Source organism: Musca autumnalis, unplaced genomic scaffold, assembly GCF_047663935.1.
Source record: "Musca autumnalis isolate F117 unplaced genomic scaffold, ASM4766393v1 scaffold_2, whole genome shotgun sequence".
Lineage (NCBI taxonomy): Eukaryota > Metazoa > Arthropoda > Insecta > Diptera > Muscidae > Musca > Musca autumnalis.
Genome location: NW_027411755.1, coordinates 199,539,974 through 199,558,987, shown reverse-complemented (window position 1 = coordinate 199,558,987; position 19,014 = coordinate 199,539,974). Strand labels below are relative to the sequence as shown.

Sequence of the window (19,014 nt, the reverse complement as noted above, 5' to 3'; positions counted from 1 at the left end):
GAATTTCATGATGGACATCCTCACTATTGCTCAGCACTACACCATTTTCACATGTAATTCGAATAATTTCAGTTGTAATTCGAAGAATTTCAGTTGTAATTTGATTATTTCATTTGAAATTCGAAACATTTCACTTGTAATTTGAGAATTCCAATTGAATTTCGAATTATTTCATTTGTAATTTGAGAATTCCAATTGAAATTCGAATTATTTCATTTGTAATTTGAGAATTCCAATTGAAATTCGAATTATTTCATTTGTAATTCGAAGTTTTCCATTTGTAATTCGAATTATTACATTTGTAATTTGAAGTTTTTCATTTGAAATTCGAATTATTACATTTGAAAATCAAAGCATCTGAAATATTTTTAAATTAAGGGTGGTGGCAACGATGATCCATTTTTAAGTTTTTTTTAAGGTTGTGGATCATCCCAGAGAGAGAGGGTGTTGGAAGCGTACACTTAAAACGTCGACACAATGATGTGGAAAGGTATTATAAATAATAATAATTTAAATATGCGATAAAAATTTAATCAAAAATGTTAGAATCATATAAAGTCAGGGATTTGTTATTTTCCCAATCAAAAACCAAGGGATTGGCATGTAAGGATACACCTATATTACCCTCCAAAGTTTTTGGAACTTTTAAAAGAAGAGAAAAAAGTTAATTATTACAAAATGCTTAAAAAGTCCCAAAAATATAATTTTCATAAAAAATTTTAAGTTAAGATGAATACGATCCTTTATTGATTTAAGCGTTATGGTTGGATTATCTTCACCTTAGTATAAAGAAGAAATGAGAGTATTTTTGTTTTTATTACAAATAAAATAATTCGATTTTCAAATGTAATAATTCGAATTTCAAATGGAAAAATTCAAATTACAAATGTAATAATTCGAATTACAAATGGAAAAATTCGAATTACAAATGAAATAATTCGAATTTCAATTGGAATTCTCAAATTACAAATGAAATAATTCGAATTTCAAATGGAATTCTCAAATTACAAATGAAATAATTCGAAATTCAATTGGAATTCTCAAATTACAAGTGAAATGTTTCGAATTTCAAATGAAATAATCAAATTACAACTGAAATTCTTCGAATTACATGTGAAAATGGTGTAGTTCTCTATCAAGAAAACCACTATCGCCCTTCAGAAATTCTTTGTGATAAGATCTACGATTGGACACCAACATATCTTTACGGAAATAACTACAATTGGGTTATGTGTGACAAAAACAACGATTGAACACCTGAATTTCCGAAATTGAAAAATTTGCACTATTCTGACACCGCAGCGTGATAAAATACCAAAAAAAAAGAAGAAACGTCTCTCGGCGTTTTTTGTTTTTCTTTATACATAACTCCTAAATTCTACCTGTAAATATAAAAAAAAACTAGTGGATAACGCCATGATATCCAAACGTTCCCTCTGCATAAATCAATTCTCTACTAATCCCATTTTCCTTCCATAAATTACTCAATAAAATTGGTGTGGAAAATTGAAGCCTTAATTTTGAACTTTTGTGAAGTAGGAAACAAAGACAAGGTCCTCAACATTCCATGTAAACAAAACTTGTCAAAACTTTAGTAGACAATAATTGATGATCAAAAATCTTCTGATATAGGGGAGCAATTACTAATGACGTAGGAATAAAACTTACCATAGTATTTCTGAACATTGAAAAATGGGATTACCAAGCAGGACTGTAGGAAAAGTTTGGAGTTTCAATTAACTGACATAATTTCGCATATGCAGTTATCTAATGAAGTGCGATATATATACTAGTTCCCAAGCTTTGCCTTCGTCTGCCACAAAAACAACATTCAATACGCCTGAAGATCGTCTTAACCCCCCGTGAAACGTAGCGTAATGGTTGAATGCGTGGGACTTCGGTAGACTCCTAATTTTTCAATGTATATAATAGGTCTAATAAGCTCAACTCGAAAGAGAATTAATTAAAAAATTAAATGTTAAGAAATTTCTAAGGTTTTCCGATTGTATACTCTTTCTTTTGGTCTGAATGAAGTGATATCACTGAATTACATAACATTTACCCTAGTTGTGAGTTATTTGATAAATGATACACCCAAAATATATATGAGATTGTTAATATATCCATTGTTTAGAACATACATTAACTCTGATATATTGTCAACAAAGTTCTGAAAACAAGGGGAAATTGACCAAGAAGTCTTACGCCATTTTAATTAAAAATAGTAATGAAAATTATTTATTCTTTAGAGTGTAATTATTGAATTATTTACAATTTACAATTATTTACAAATATAAACACATGCTAAATATACATGTAAATATAGTAATATTACTTGATGAGTCTTGAACTCAGTTGTAATACATGAAAAAAAGTAATATAAGTCTAAAGTAAGGTTTACATCATTGCTAAATAAGAAATTTTCGCTAACGTGAACTTTCAAAATTTTGGTCAGGTGGGCCCCCCCCGAAATGAAATCCTGGCTACGTCCCTGTGATGCTGTGTGGGCTACATAGTTACCCAGCAAAATAAATTGGAAGTAGTGCAATGTAGACTAGTTCTTTCTTGGCCTGTTTTAATGTAGTTTAAACGGAGTCGCAAAAATGGTACTTTATCCCTACATTTTAACCGCATTCGGATGCGATCCAACAAATTACAACCTTTCCTCACATTTTAACAGCATCTGGATGCAGTTCAATCGGAGTCGTGATAAAGGCACTTCACATCCTTACATTTTAACATCATTTGGATGCGATCCAACGATTAACATCCATTTCTCACATTTAAATTGCATCCGGATGCAGTTCAAGGGAGTCGTGAAAAAGGCACTCCGTTCGATACATTTTACAACCAGTTGCTTAGTCATCCCTACGAACAAGCAAGCCAATTTGTAGGTACCTACAAACAACTACAGAATTCTTCCAAAGAGTGCATCAATTTCTAAAATTTGTATACAAAATTAAAAATACAACCAAAAGTTGGGAACATTTTTACGGTAACTCACGAGAAGAAAATTTCCTAATGAAGTGCTGTCGGAGTACTTGTCAAAATCTCAACTGGTGATGGAAAGACAATATAAGAACCCCTTTAGCAGATGAAGCAAAAACATTTCAGCTTGAATTAAATGGAGAGCGGACGAAAAAGACTCAGTTGCGATTGAATTTAATGAAGAAATTTCATAATTTGTGTTAATGTAATAAAGTTTGAAATAATTTTGTTTTACACAAACAATAAATTCCTCATATTTTGCAATGGCTTGCATTTTTTTGAATGTTTGAACTGCATAAAAACACATTCCGAAGAGTGCCTTTTAACTCCACCCAAATCACTGCATCAAAACACGTGATTTGGATGCAAATTGGATTGCATCCTATTTTACTCTAAAGGGTTAGTTAAAATGCGATTCCAAAGTGATAGTTAAGATGCCAAGATGCCAAAAGATTAGTTAAAATGCAGTGCTAATGGAGAGCATCATTCAGTAGTCACGCTCTTGTAAAAATCATGAGTGAAAATGCATAATTTGATGCACTTCCAATTCACTTGTACATATGATTTAACTGCATCTTTGGAGGCAAACTTTTTGCTGGGTAATATACATATCAAATTATGCGTAATCGCGAGTACCTTAAACATATTGTCGGTCTTTTGAAATTTGCCGAATCAAATCATAAATACAAAAAACAACTAAAATTCGGCTTCAAAATGTCAGCATCCATAAAAGGCGGATGCAGTGGACATTTTGAAAGTGTAATATTCATTTTGTATTCTTCTACTTTTACGTTGGTCAAATGACCGTAATTTGAATGGTTTAACCAGCAATCGAATAGCAACGTAAAAAACCTAGCTAGCTTCAATGTGTTTTTACCTATTTTTATTCATTTGCGCGGTCATAACATTCACGGAAATAACATTTTTTTTTTTTTACAAATTTTTGAGCTTTGCTAAACCATAATAGTTCGCGTATTATAAATTTTTGTCTTTCACTCATATACACTGTGATACGACCAAAAATTTGCCTCATCGAAATGTTTTTAGACATTTGAACGATATTTGAACGAAATTCGTTTCAGACAATTTGGAGTCGATTTAGCCATGTCCGTCCGTCTGCGTGATAACTGGTGAGCACGATAACTTTCGAACGGATCAACCGATTCGAATCAAATTTTGCACTCTCGAAGGAAGTAATCGATTTGGTCCAAACTTTGTACATCGTAAAATTTCTACCAGACATAGATGAGGTTTCAATATCGAATCTATCGATCCACTCCTTCCGGTATCTCCCACACAGTGTAGAAGTGTAGTTTAAGACCTTCTCTCGAATACCTTTGATTTTTGTTGTAACCACTTTTATTCGCTGTCCCCATTACGACGGTACATGTTTTTTTCACTGGCAAGTCCATACTTCCTGAGAAAATGGTCCGTAAACCGTAAAAAACGTCTATGGCACCATGTGTAGTGCCTGCAGAGCACAATAACTCTCGAACGTATCAACCTAAATTTTAAATTTCTAAATTTAATCCAAATTTAGATTATCTTCGAAAATGCTCCATATCGGTCTTCTCCTTAGGGTACCTCCACCAACATTTCAACATTTTTGTTAAATGTAGTTTAGGATCTTTTGGAAGAACCTTTGGAAATTTATACCGAAGCTACTCCTTGTGGTCCTGTTTACAGCGCACAGTGTGTTCAAAATGGGGTTTTTGTGTCAAAAATCTATATTTTCTAAACGGATAAAGACAGAGCTATGAAATTTGGTGGAGATGTTTATCAGACATAGATATTTTATTCCACGTTGTTACATAATATTTGGTCAACGTCTTCTATAGAATTTTATTGAAAAAAAAATGTTTTTCAAAATTTTTAAGATTGTGTAATATATACATTTAAATCAGAATTTATAATTTCGTAGAGTTATACCCTAGACAGACGGCAGAGTTAATTTGCATTAAACATTCCTTAATTTGAATTAACTTTTTACCCTGACAGACGATAGTTTCTGCATTTATGGAACAGCTTTTTGTGTTGTCTGTTTGTACCCAGCATACCATTTCATAAAGTTTTACAAAAGTTCGCCAAAATATGCGAAACAAATATACTTTCTACCAAAATGAATGGTCATAAAATTCGCATATACAATTTTAAAAATTTTTTAATATAAATGCTACATATAATAATTCAAGCTAGTGTTGATAGCTTCAACATATATGTAGAAGTATACTTCTGCATATTGTTCTACTGTTAATCATAAAATGATAACAACAGGCAAAATCATTAGAAAATTTGAAATTAGAATCTTCCATAAATAGCACATTGAAAGAAAATTGTCTCTGAGTGGGGTTTGTTCTGTACAGTACGACACGTGGCGTCAGCGTCAGAACTGTTTCCGATTTTTTCAGAAAATCTGAACTTTACTCCGAATTTTTCCAGAATTTCTTTCCGAATTCGGACGGATTTTCTTAAGAAAATCTAAATTTTTCAACGAATTTTCCAAGAATTTACTTCCGAATACGGACGGAATTCGTCGCGAGACTCTAATATTTTTTAAGAATTTCCTTAGAAAATTCTTTCCGAATTCGGTGACCACGTCCATACAACTTTCGTACCGAATTCGGTACGAATTCGGCATCAGAATTGGATATTTTTCCAGAAATTCTGTCCGAATTCGGAAAAAAATGTTAGCTGGGACGTTATGCTTCATACTATCGGATAGCAAAAGGAACCTTTAAATAATTCCAATAACTGCTAATAATATGGTTCACACAAAATCGACAAATTTTCTTGCGATTTTGAGCAGGTTTTAAAATGCTAACGCCATATTAGCAAAAGCACCGAATATTTGCAGCTTTGCCTGCTAACATTTCCTCGAAATATGTTTAGCAACAATGAACAACGGCAACATGTAGCAACAAATTTCACAAAAATATTGCTAGCGATGCTGATGCTATTTGATATTTGGTTTGTCTTTTTACTTACTAAATGTTGCTGAAACATTTTTTTCAGCAACTTTTGCTTTATACAACTGTCAAAATCTTCAACATTAGTAAGTGTGTCTGCGTACTCGATAATTTGTAATAATTATTACTAATGTTGCAGATTTTGACAGTTGTATAAAGGAAAAGTTGCTGAAAAAATGTTTAAGCAACATTTAGTAAGTAAAAAGACACACCAAGTAATAATTATTACAAATTATCACGTAAAAAGACACACCTATTGTTGCTTTAATAAAAAGCATCGGGCACGCATACTCATATTTTGCAGCACACATGATCAACACATATCAGAAAAGAGAATAAGCAACAAAGTTTCAACGGCTTAGCCATGTTTTCAGCAAACAATTGTTTTTGAGATCAGGGTTACCAGTGTAATGCATTAAAATTACGATATAATTAATTCCACTTTTTCGTTCAAAGGACATGTGAATTTTTGGTGAAGCCGTTCAAAATATATATTTTTTTTATTTTTAAACAATAATAATTAGTATTCTACCATATGATGGGAGCATTTTGACATTAAATGGCATCTTTTTTATTACTGCGTTGGCAACTCTAATGACAAAAAACACCCTCTCTGGCTAATTCGCTGCGACGAATGGTCAGCCGACGAATGGTAGCGTGGTTGTCGATTATGCCTAACGAAAAAAAGATTAGGCGTAAAAAACGAAATAAGCAAAAATGTACAAAAATAAATATGCGTTCGGTTACTTCTTTAGCCGTGTGTGTCAATATTGTGTAGCAGTTGAAGTGTACAGCTAATGCTAATGTTTTTAGATGATGGCTTTTAAACCCTGATTTTGAGTATTTGTTTTAACGAAAATAATGTCAGGTTATAGGTACCGTTACTTCAATTATAACGGTACAACCAACGACATTTTTGTTTTTCTCTCTTAGCTAGCATGTATTCTATCCTTTCATGTAACATTTTTGGAAATTTTTGAAAATTGTTTTTTTTTTGCATTTTTGGCACAAAATATTAAATTTGGCCACACTGTGCAGCGATATTATGTTTTTCGTGCGCAAGTCCATGCTCTAAATTATACGGTGACCAACTGAAATGACTGGTGGACGTGATATCTATCGAAAATCGACTCGAAATTGTCTAAAACGGATTTCGTTCAAACATACTTGGGGTCTAAAACCATTATTTCGATGTGGCACTTTTAGCCCGTATGAAAGTGTATATACAGTATTTTTTGCTTACCTGCACAATCAAAAATTGCACGACTTCTTGTGCAGCAATCCCCAAAATGCAGGAAGCTTAAATTCGCTTACCTGCCCAACAAGGCCGATATCTTCAATATTACTTACGTGCATATGATGTGTAGCTATAAGCAATGTTGAAATAATAAAGTGAGAGACATTTCAAGTTCGGGAGAGAAAACTTTACAATTTTTTACAATTCATTATCTTTTCTTGTGTTGTATTTGTTTTGGAATCTTCTTATCAGTACAAAATCAGAGTGGTTGAATTTTATCCTTGTTTTGAGTCCGCAAAAAATTTAAAATTTTTTCTTGTGCAGATATATGTAAATTTTACAACAAAATTGAAGTAAAATCACCAAAATTTTGATGCAGCTATGCCGAAAATGCAGCTATTGAATGTGCACTAAAACATAATATATTGAACGGAATCTAGAGAATAGTAGCCTATAAACAGATTTTTGGTTAGGTAACGCCAAAATGCAGCTATGAATAATGCAGGTAACCAGAAATTACTGTACCATCGTCAGCATAAATGCTGAGGGTATACAAATTAATCCTCAGGTCTAAACCTATATATACATGGGTCTAAATCTATATTTAACTCTTTTCCCTTTTATGGATCTTGAGAACTATTTTTTATATTTGTTTAATTTTTAAAATTATTTTATTTAATTAAAGGTTTTCAAATTTTCTTTATTTTTATTGTTTAATTTTTACTTGCCAAAATTTGAAACAAAGACAGATACTTTTTATTATCAAACAGCAATATATTTTGCAATCAATTCAAATATCATTTGTATTGATTTGGCTACTTGTTGTTGTAGTATTCTTTATTAATTCTACAATTAATCGTGTCATTGTTGTAGTTTGCAATGTTATCACATTTTAAATAATTGATAAATATTTTGTTTTAGGCGAATTTGATTTCAACACACAATCTCATGTTTCTTTCAAATATTTTTCCACATTATTTTTGTTACTCTATATATTTCTACTTTTATTTAAAAATATTTGTTTGGTAAATTAAATTCTTATATATCGAAATTCATTAATAAAAAAAATAACTTCTCACTTTAGCCATTTTTGTTGCGGTGGTGGTAAATTTGGATATTAAATATCAACTCAACCGAAACGAAACACCAGATATGTGGAAAACTCAAAACTTATTGACAAATTCCCGTTGGTTGGTTCATTCAATATTGACTATGGGAAAAATGATTGCACACGTTTTGTTTTGTTTTATTTTATTTTTTTTTTTTGTATTTTGTATTTTTATATTCGTATTGAAAAACAAAAAACGCGACACGTTATACTTAAACCGAAACCATTAACTGCCAGTTTGTCTCTTCGTCGAATGTATTCAATTTCATGGATGGAAAAATATTAAAAAAAAAAAAAACAAACAAAAAACAAAACAAGTACTCCTCTGTACGAGGCCTAACTTTTATTTCTCACTTTGTAAGCGAGTGAGTGAGCGAACAAGATTGCCTAGTTAGAGCAAACCAAGCAAACCAACAAAAAAACAAAGGTGTTGCAATATTATTTTTTTAAAAATTAATGGCAATAACAATTCTACAAAATCATCGGGCAAATGTAGAACATATTTGCTTTATCAGCAGAAAACAAAACAGAACACACATTTTTGTTATTGTTCGCAGCGCTGATAAAAGCCGACAACAGAGAATAGAGCGAAAATACTATACTTGTTCTTGTCTCAAAAAAACGTTTGATTAAATGTGTGTTTGTCCACCTTGAAATCGATTCATGGTTAACACCTGATATTAAGTTGTCATTTGATATTTTAACAGTACACCCTATTAAACAATTAACAAGTTTTTGTTCTCTTTCACAAATTCATCATTTTGGGATTCGCCCAATTCAGCTATAATTTTTTAGAGCAGAAATTCTTCGTATTTGGTTGGCGTATGTGGTCTACCTTCTAAATGTCAAAAGTGATCTATTCTTTGTTTCGTATAGGGAATGTAACTATTAGAGTTACTCTTGGACCACTTAAGTAAACAACAACAATTTAAGTGATGGCAATGAAGAATGTCACTTCCACTCAATATTGACATAATGGCAGCAATGTGTTTTTCCTGTCAAACTAATTAAACAAAGTCACGATCTCAAAATGTGTTGGCGCAGTAAATAAATGTAAAACATTGAACTTGAATACTCGTTTAGAAGCTACGATGTAATTCAGGTTAGGAAATTTTTATGTATTGAAATAAATTTTTAAATTAGGCTAAATTTTGTCTAAGATGAGACTGCGAAAGACTTTGACTGAGACGACTCTGGATTTCAAATATTCACCAAATTTTTAATTAAGAAGACGACTAAATCTTATGGAGTGAGCCAAGGAGTGTGTTAGCACTCAATCTCAAACAAACAAAAGAAGACTAATACATTCAAAATATCGTCAAGTGACGCGTACTATATACGTGGACCTACATATATAAACAAACTTTGGTAGAAATATTTTTTAGCCTCTGAAAAGACATAATACCAAATCACAACCGATTCGGTGGTCAAATGGGACAAATATCTTAAAAATTCCTTAAAACGACGACGCGACACGCATCACTTTGTATGGGGGCTATACGAAAACGTGGACCTACATAGCCCGCTTTCAATACGAAAAGTCCTACATACATATTATAGATTTTACCAAAATTTCATCCACCTACTTCAATCCGTTCGGACGCTAGAGTGATTTCCACAGACGGACGGACATGGCTATATCGATGTAGAATTGCACGCTGATCAAGAATATATATAGGTTGTGGGGTCTACAATGGTTATTTCGAGTAGTTACAAACGGAATGACAAACTTAATATAGCCCCCATCTTATGGTGAGAGAAATCAAATAGATTTTATATTAATTAATACCAGATACAGATCTTCGGTTATGAAATGCTTAACGTATCCAGGTGCTGATGTTCCTTCAGACCACAATCTTCTGATGATGAAGTTGCGCATAAAAATTGCCACGAGCAAAAAACGGAAGATTCGCCGTAAACTCGATGTGGCAAAGCTTGAAAATACCACATTCAAAGCAAATTTCCGAGATAAAATAAATCAAGAACTGAGAAACATAAATACTGAAAACGTTGACGACTTGTGGAACGCACTAAGGACTACGCTCAAGCCCCTAGCGGATAATACCCTTAGATACCACAAAATATCTAAACAGAAAGAGTTGATGACACAGGATATTCTCGACTTGATGGAAGAGAGACGAAAACATAAAAACATAAATTTTGAACGATATTGGGAACTAAATAGGGAAATCCAAACCGCTGTAAGAATAGCAAAAAACAACCACATAATTAAACAATGTCAGGAGATTGAAAGATTAAAAAGCCTTCACGACGATTTTAATCTCCATAGAAAGTTTAAAGAACTTGCTGGTGTATACCGCAAAACTCCCTCAAAAGTACTTTACAACAATAATAATGATCCTGTTTTTGGCATAGAAGAAAAGAAAAATATCTGGAGAGATTATATTTTTACAAATATTTTTACAAATTTTTACAGATGAACATAGAACAACTTTTGAAGAACAGACGCAACATCCTCTTACAGGAGCACCAATAAGTAGAAGAGAAGTTGAAACTGCTATAAACAGTCTGAGAGATAAGAAAGCTTGTGGGCCGGGCGAGATTCCCTCGGAAATCCTAAAACTAATAGATGAAGGAAATATAGAAATTATAACAAAATTATTTAACCATGTATATGATACGGGCCGATTCCCGCAAGATTGGCTAAAATCAACATTTATTACCATTCCGAACAAATGCCATGCAAAATATCGTAGCGAATACAGACTTATTAGCCTTATGACCCATGCTCTAAAAATATTTCTGCGTATTATCCACTCCAGAATATACTCAAAATGTGAAAAAGCCATGGGAACATCCCAGTTTGGATTCAAGGAAGGTATGGGAACCCGAGAAGCACTTTTTTCAATACAAACATTGGTTCAGAAATGTAAAAACGCACAAAAAGACCTATTTCTATGCTTCATTGATTACGAAAAAGCTTTCGACACAGTGTTACACGATAAGTTGATTGACATCCTCATCTCCATTGGCCTAGATCAGAAAGAAGTACAATGTATTAAAAGTCTATATTGGAATCAAAATGCACAAATAGAAGTGAACGGGGAAATGACAAATAGTATTAATATATCCAAGGGAGTCAGACAAGGGTGCATATTATCACCTTTGCTATTCAATATCTATTCAGAAAAATTTTCAAGAATCGATAAACAAAATTCCAATCGGCATTCCTTTAAATGGAACATTTCTGAACAACATACGATATGCTGATGATACAACTTTACTGTCGCATAGCATATCTGGACTCCAGAATCTTGTGACTAAGCTCACAACACACAGCGAGAAATATGGTTTGAAAATTAACATCAGTAAAACAAAATTCATGGTTATAAGCAAAAAGAATGGCCACAATAATGCAACATTGAAAATTCACAACACCAATGTGGAGAGGGTTAAACGTTTCAAATATCTAGGAATTACAATAACTGAACAGTGGGACTGTTCAAAAGAAATACGATGCAGAATTGAACTGGCCAGAGAAGCATTTTCAAAATACAGACGAGTGTTTACGAGTCATGACATTAATCTTGAAACAAAGATTCGTTTTATCAAAACCCATGTCTGGTCAGTGCTATTGTACGCAATGGAAGTATGGACCATAAAAACAGCTGATATAAGAAGACTTGAAGCTTTTGAAATGTGGATCTATAGGAGAGTTCTGAAAATTCCTTGGACAGCCCATGTGACAAATGCCGATGTTCTAAGAAGGATGCACTGCGAAAGAGAACTTATCTCAGTTATAAAAAGACGAAAGACAGCGTATTTGGGACATATAATGCGAAATCAAAAATATAAATTACTGCAAATTGTAATCCGCACAAGGATAGAAGGAAGGCCTGCTAGAGGTAGAAAGGAGACAACATGGATCGATAACATCACAGAATGGACTGGCATCCGAGACATTACAACCCTATTGTTTAAGGCTAGAGATAGAGAGGCGTTTGCAGATATACTAAGCAATCTATAAACAAAAATATTACAAATATTGTATCCATATGTATTTATAAAAAAATATTTGTATTGTATTGGTCGCAAACATTCGGAAAACGAATTAGCAAATAAAGAAGAAGAATGTAGAAACGGTTCTGTGATAAAAGCTGCAACTAAACCTAACTCTGGTTTTATTTATTAGCCATTTTATTAACATATAATTAATTAAGTACCTGTGTTCCAGTTTTTATACCCTACACCACTATTTGGTAAGGGGTATTATGTGTTAGTGCATTTGTATGTAACATACAAAAGGAAGCGAGATAGACCCATAGTTCCTTCTAGGGATATACATAGAATCACTTTCTGAGTCGATTTTAACATGTCCGTCCGTCCGTCCGTTCGCAACATACAGGTCGCATTTGTTGACCGATTTCGCTGAAAATTGGGGAATACCATTTTTTTAGCCGTCGGAAGATCAAGTTCGAAGATGGGATATATCGGTCTACGTTTTGGTATAGCCCCCATATAACGGAACCCCCCGATTTACGGTATTTTGACGTTTTCAGCTACATTTTCAGACCGATTTGGCTATAATTTGACATTTAGGGTTCTTAAGTGTCAATAAACATATATAACAAAACTTGTGGACATAGGTCCACGTTTTGGTATAGCCCCCATATAACGGTACCCCCCGATTTGCGGTATTTTGACGTTTTTAGCTACATTTTCAGCCCGATTTAGCTATAACTTGACATTTAGGGTTCTTACGTATCAATAAACTTATATAACAAAAGTTGTGGACATAGGTCCACGTTTTGGTATAGCCCCCATATAACGGTACCCCCCAATTTACGGTATTTTGACGTTTTTAGCTACATTTTCAGACCGATGTAGCTATAATTTAACATTTAGGGTTCTTAAGTGTCAATAAACTTATATAACAAAAGTTGTGGACATAGGTCCCCGTTTTGGTATAGCCCCCATATAACGGTGCCCCCCGATTTACGGTGTTTTGTGTTTTTAGCTACATTTTCAGACCGATATAGCTATAATTTGACATTTAGGGTTCTTAAGTGTCAATAAACTTATATAACAAAAGTTGTGGACATAGGTCCACGTTTTGGTATAGCCCCCATATAACGGTACCCTCCGATTTGCGGTATTTTGACGTTTTTAGCTACATTTTCAGACCGATGTAGCTATAAATTGACATTTAGGGTTCTTAAATGTCAATAAACTTATATAACAAAAGATGTGGACATAGGTCCACGTTTCGGTATAGCCCCCATATAACGGTACCCCCCGATTTACGGTATTTTGACAGTTTTAGCTACATTTTCAGACCGATTTAGCTATAATTTGACATTAAGGGTTCTTAAGTGTCAATTAACTTATATAACAAAAGTTGTGGACATAGGTCCACGTTTTGGTATAGCTCCCATATAAGGGTACCCTCGATTTACGGTATTTTGACGTTTTTAGCTACATTTTCAGACCGATTTAGCAATAAATTGACATTTAGGGTTCTTAAGTGTTAATAAACTTATATAACAAAATTAGTAGACATAGGTCCATGCTTTGGAATAGCACCCATATAACGTTACCGCCCGATTTCAGGTATTTTGACGTTTTAAGTCAAATTTCTAGACCGAATTAGCTATAATTTGATATTTAGGGTTCTTAGTGACCAAAAAACTTATATTCGAAAAAAATTATGAACATAGATCCATGTTTTGGTATAGCCCTATATCACTGTAGCTCCCGATTTTCGGTATTTTGAGAATTTTACCTACAAGTTTTAACTGAATTATCTGTAATTTGAACATTTGACATTTGAAATTCCTAGTAGTCATCACACCTCTCCACCTAAAATTGTCGACAAAGGTCGATGTATTGATAAAGCCCCCATATAACGGTACCCCCTATTTACAGTAATTTCATGATTTTAGCTACAATATTAAACCGAACTAGCAGTAATTTGACATTTGAAGTTATTAGTGGTCACAACACCTCTCCATGAAAATTGTCAACATAGGTCAATGTTCGGATATAGCTCCCATATAACGGTAACTCCCAATTTTCAGTAATTTTGCAATTTTAGCTGCAATTTTTAACCGAACTAACTGTAATTTGACATTTGAAGGTTGTAGTGGTCACCACACATCTGCATCAACAATTTTCAACATAGCCTCAATATAACGATACTTCCCGATTTTCGGTACTTTGAGGATTTTACTTAAAATGTTTAACCAACGTAGGTCCATGTTTTGGTAAAGCCTCAAAACAAACCTCGCGATTTTCCGTACCCTAAGCTTTATTATTGGATGAACTTTCTGTAATTTGAAATTTAAAAGCCAACAAAAATTGTTAATTTAAGTTCATATTTTCGTATAGCCCACATACCTCCGAACTAGCTGTTAATGACATTTGTTATGTACCGATTTTTGGTATTTTGAGGCTTCTAGCTACAATTTTTAACCGAATTAGGAGTTATTTGACATTAAAGGCTCCCATCAAAAACTGTCAACACAGGTTCATGTTTTATTATAACCCCTATATAACGGTACCTCCCAATTTCTAGCCCACCAAAAATTGTCAACATACATAGTTAGATATAGGCACCATAAAAAAGGGCCTACCGAATGAAACATTTTATGTACATTATCTGACATTTTAACGTACCCACTTAAAGTTGGGGACAGGAATGAAAACTTATTATTCCATTTCAGTTCAGAATATTTTATGGTGGAGGGTATGAAAAGTTCGGCCTGGCCGAACTTAACGCTTTTTTACTTGTTTGACAATATAGTGAATAAATATCAACGAAAAAATAAGTATAAACTCGAAATAAAGACTTTGATGATGAATTTCAAAAAAGCCAATGAAACGATAAGTAGAAGTGAAATAATTTTATTTTCATTAACCCATTTCGTCCCAAGACAAATTTGTTTATTTATTGCATGTTGCATTTATATCGAAATAATTACGAAAGTGTATATGAGAATTATGTGAGTCGAAAATGAGCAAAAATCATGAAATTTTAAAATGTTGGGTAGGGTTACATGGCGCTATTTTAAAGGCTTTTAGTCGATTTTTTAACAATTATTGAGACAAGGTGTATAAAATCAGTGAAGAGAGAGTTTAATAAATTTAAAATGCAATTTTGAAATTTGGTACAGAGTAATATATATTATGTATTAGTTCTTGGATATTTTTTATTGAAAATTACCATATCAGACCACGTTCGGTATGGTTATCGGTATTTGTAAGTTGTACACCACATATGCTCACATTTTGGTATATCTCAGCATTTGAAATATCCGCAATTGTTTTCGCTAGATTTTCAGTATTCGAAGATCTTAATTTAATTTCTAAGAATATTGGCTATAATAAGGATTTTTGGATTTTTTTGGTTGGAGAACCTCTATGCTGAAAGTGGTTAAAATAGATCTATGTTTTAATGCATATCGAGATATCGCCCTTTTTTAGACCCATTTTTCAAAAAGTATTTAGTGGACAAATCTTTGACGCCCATACATTACATATTAACATCTTATAAACCTTTTAATTGGAATTTGGTATACTTTAATATGTCAAGGTATTTTAATATCTTTTAAGTTATTTCTATAAATTGAATACATCCGACATCGAATAATTCCAATCGAAAATTGTCTACTGCTATTGTGCGGATAACCTTACATAATATTTACCCAAGAAATGCAAAAATTTTACTTCTTTAACCGAAGTGATTGGAGAATCCAACTAAAAAATATATTTAAACAAGTAAAAAAGTGTCAGTCGGCTTTGCCGACAGATGTATACCCTCAGCAAATGTGAAGTGAAACTTTTACCTACGGACAGATCGAATGTATTTAAGGTCTCTTCAGAATTTTGTGGCCCTTTTTGGACATTTGAACTTGCCGACAAAAATCTAGATTAGGAATTAACTAAACTAAGACACAAATGTTGAACTTTTGTGGGGGAGGTACCCAAATGTTGAACTTTTGTGGGGGAGGTACCCTTAGGGAGGACCGATATGGGCCATTTTAGAAGTTAAACTAAATTTTGACAAAATATTAGGAGATCCAAAGTTTGGACCAAATTGGTTGCCCCATTCAAGTAATATCGTCCTAGCATTTTAGTAAAATTTTTTCAATATTGGGGAGAATTACCGGAAGTTGTGGACCGGTATTGAAACTAAGTTTGGATATAATATGACGAAGACCAAATGTTGGACCAAATCGGTTATCGTGCTCTCCGACCGCCACATATGGTGCCATAGGCTGTTTTTACACCTTTCGGACCATTTTCTCAAGAAGTATGGACTTGCCTCTGAAAAAACCTTTACCGTCGTAATTGAGGCAGCAAATGCATGTTGCTTTGAAAAAAATCAAAGTGATTCGAAACCAGGTCTTAAAGTGAACTTATCAGTAATTTTGTGTGATAGGTAGCCGAAGGAGTGGACATAGTCCATATTCGAACCTGATCTATATCTGGTAGATATATTAGGATGTGTAAAGTATGGACCAAATCGGTCACTCCCTTCAAAAGTTATCGTACGAACAATTTTTCCGAACATTTTTGACCTTTTGTGGGGGAGGTACCGGAAGGAGTGGACCGATATAGCCCATCTTCGAACTTAAACTATGTTTGGACAAAATATTACGAAGGCCAATTTTTGTACAAAATCGGGAGAGTTATCTTGCGCTCCAACTACTACACTGTGTCATAAAGGTTTTTTGCAACATTCAGGCTATTTTCTCAGGAAGTATGGACTTGCCCCTGATGAAACTTGTTCCGTCGTATGGGGGGCAGTGAATACAAGTTTCTACAGAAAAAATCAAAGTGATTCGGAAGCAGGTCTTAAACTGCACTTTTCCTAAATTTTGTGTGGGAGGTACCCGAAGGAGTGGACCGATTGAGTCCATATTGGAACCTCATCTAAGTCTGGTAGAAATTTCACGTGCAAAGTATGGATCAAATCGGTTACTCCCTTCAACAGTTATAGTGCGCACAAATTTTCCGAACATTTTCGAACTTTTGTGTGGGAGGTACCGGAAGGAGTGGACCGATATAGCCCATCTTCGAACTTAAACTAAGTTTGGACAAAATATTATGAAAGCCAAAATTTGAACCGAATCGGTTTATCCGTTCGAGAGTTATCGTGCGCTCCAGCCAGCCAGACAGACAGACGGACATTGCTAAATCAACTCCAAATTGTCTGAAACACATTTCGTCCAAACATACTTGGGGTCTAAAACCATTATTTCGATGAGGCACATTTTGCCCGTATGAATGTGTATATACCCTTTCTAGCCTAAAGGCTGAGGGTATAAAAATAAAGTAAAATAACAATTGTTGACAACCTGTAGCAAAATGTTGACAAAGTCACCATAATACATAGTAGACAATGTGGTGACATGTCGACACTTGACCACAGGCTTCCTACAGGGGTATTTGTGTATGGTCGGTTCTGTCCTAGAATATACACAGATTTTCCGTTGTTTTTGTAGGATATATTCTCTACAGGAGTTATTTATTACTTCTATGACAAAACTTTCATATCCGATCTTCTTGTAATATTATAATTAATTTTATAATTGTTATTATATAAATCTAATTAAATATTTGTATGCTTACAGGAAACATCTCCACAATAACCCTATATACACTTCTTGTATTAGGAAATCTTATCTTTATGCCATCATTATTATGCAAACAAGAAAAACGAATGCTACCGTTTTTCTCCAACTTTTGATTTTTCATTCGACTTTCAATGAAATGGGGGAGATTTATGAGGCGTTACATGGCGGTGGCGATGACGATGGTGGTAACGAAACAGATCATTAATTAAAAAGGAAAACCAGAAAAATATAAAAAACAATTCAATAAAATTTCCACATTTGTTAATTGGTGTAGCAATTTAGTGTTGGTTGCCAACAGCGAAGAGAGAGGTATAGCAAAAAACAAAAAAATATAATTTAATTTCTACCAGGAAAAATATTCCCAACAATTCATAACCAAAAACAAAAAACGATTTGGTTAATAAGGGCCGATCCATATCTTCATTGCAGTTTTATTCAGTACTACCCTACGAAGTTATAAGGAAAGATAAGTGTCTTCAGAAATTAACTGTCATGGTGTAACAACAACAAAACAAATGAATTATTTTTAAACCATAAGTGTAGCTCCCTTAAAGGGCCGCCCACACAAACCGAGACTCTTATTTTATTTCTTGTATTTTATACCCCCTCCGCCTGCGGCATCATCTTATGTGTGCAAACGAGAGTGGTATAAACTGATGGTATAAATTGCATGGATGTATGCAGGCAGATATGCCTCAATGGATATTGGGCGGAGATGCACAGCTATCTATGTACACATGTAACAACCAGCAAGGCTATATTCAAAATTGGTTACACTAAGTGAGTGAGTGGGTCATATGCAAATATTAAACGTCATTATATGCCATGGCTAAAGTCAAACTGACTTGGCAAGAAAAAATGTAAAGAAAGAAAGGCGGATGGATGGCTGTGCTGGATGAATAAATAAGACAGTCATCAGAAAATTGCCAAAGTGAAAATAATTTTTTTCTTACGTTTTGATTTACTAAAGACCAAAAAAAAAGACAGTTTGTCATTAAGATGCCGCGACACATTTGCCTTGTCTCTACCCACATGTGTTCATGTATACGTATGTACATTGTACATACATACGTATGAACGAATGTCTTTTATGCAGTTTTTTGGTGAATATCATCT

At 33.5% G+C, this 19,014-nt stretch overlaps 1 protein-coding gene across 5 annotated transcripts in view; it reads right to left on the bottom strand.

The window, feature by feature from the left end:
• The window catches only part of qtc (GRIP domain-containing protein quick-to-court), a 171,888-nt gene that overhangs the window by 113,458 nt on the left and 39,416 nt on the right, over positions 1–19,014 (bottom strand). For 2 of the 5 annotated variants that reach the window (XM_073970589.1, XM_073970592.1), the window contains exon 1: positions 8,271–8,709. The exons of the other annotated variants lie outside the window; for them this stretch is intronic. The gene's annotated coding sequence lies outside the window, so the exon portion shown is untranslated. Of the gene's footprint in view, positions 1–8,270; positions 8,710–19,014 lie in introns of those variants that run through there. 5 annotated transcript variants of the gene reach the window in all.